This window comes from Mercenaria mercenaria, chromosome 8 (assembly GCF_021730395.1).
Source record: "Mercenaria mercenaria strain notata chromosome 8, MADL_Memer_1, whole genome shotgun sequence".
Classification (NCBI taxonomy): Eukaryota; Metazoa; Mollusca; class Bivalvia; order Venerida; family Veneridae; genus Mercenaria; species Mercenaria mercenaria.
Window position 1 is genome coordinate 45314911 of NC_069368.1, and position 1297 is coordinate 45316207.

Consider the following 1297-nt stretch of genomic DNA (forward strand, 5'->3'; position numbering starts at 1 on the left):
TGTTAAGACAGTGTATACCGTACAAAACAAACCATTTGATGTTATGACAGTGTATACCGTACAAAACAAACCATTTCATGTTAAGACAGTGTATACCGTACAAAACAAACCATTTGATGTTATGACAATGTATACCGTACAAAACAAACCATTTGATGTTAAGATAATGTATATTATACATCACAAGCCACTTGGTGTTAATACAATGTATATCATATGTTACAAATTACTGATAGTCTGTCCCACTGATCTGTCCAGTAACAAGCCAACTACAATACAGATTTTACTGCACCAGCAAAGAGATTTATATACAACACTTTACTCAGTGTAACATAGAAATGTTGTCATACTAAACATAGTAGTATTGCAAAATCAATTAATTGATTAATTGATCAATTAATAAAAGCCTGTCAAATCAACAGAAATCAGAGAGTGCAAAACGAAACAGCAAGAATTGTTACCAATACTCGGGATGGTTATCCTATAACAGAAATTCTAAAATATTTTCATTAGCTGCCTGTTATAGCTAACATTATGTTCAAAAGCTCTATCTTATTTGAGTGTTTTGTTTAAGTCTGCTCAAGGAAAATACAGATTAAGATCTTTAAATGACAAGATAAAAAAGTGACTCACAGACAGATCCTTGCTCTTGTCAGGCCCTTGCTCTTGTTGGACCGAAATGGGTGCAAAATCATCCTAGTGACCTTAAACATATGAGAAATGAATACGCTTTCAGAAAAGAACTTAAAACTTAGCTCTTTAGAATATTTATTGTTGAACTGCTTAAATGCCTGTTTGTTATAAAATAAATAGAGGATATTACATGAGTGTCTTTTCATATTGAATTTATTAAACGAGTTGAATAAAATGATAAAATGCGATGCTCTGCCGAGTATTTTATACATTTTATTCAACGAGTTTAATAAATTCAATGTGGAAAGTCACAAATGTAATATTCTTTTTATCACATCTTAGCTTTTCCTGTCGAAAAATAAAAAACAATCTACTTTCTTTGACTATATAAACAAGTCAATTTGACCAACGTCTCATATACTATAAACGACGTCGACGTGATAAAACTTGTAAATAACCTATGACTATGTGAAGCGCAATATTACAATATTTTTGAAATAGTTTTGCACTTTACAAATGCATTTGTATTTGTATTTTGAAACGAAGTTTGACAAAGCGTTCACATCAGTCAGTCAAAGTATCTCTTGTCGTCATATCAGCCAATTAAAATATCTGTTGTCGTCTAAACTAGCTGTTAACTCAAAACTATGTCTATGAAAAATCT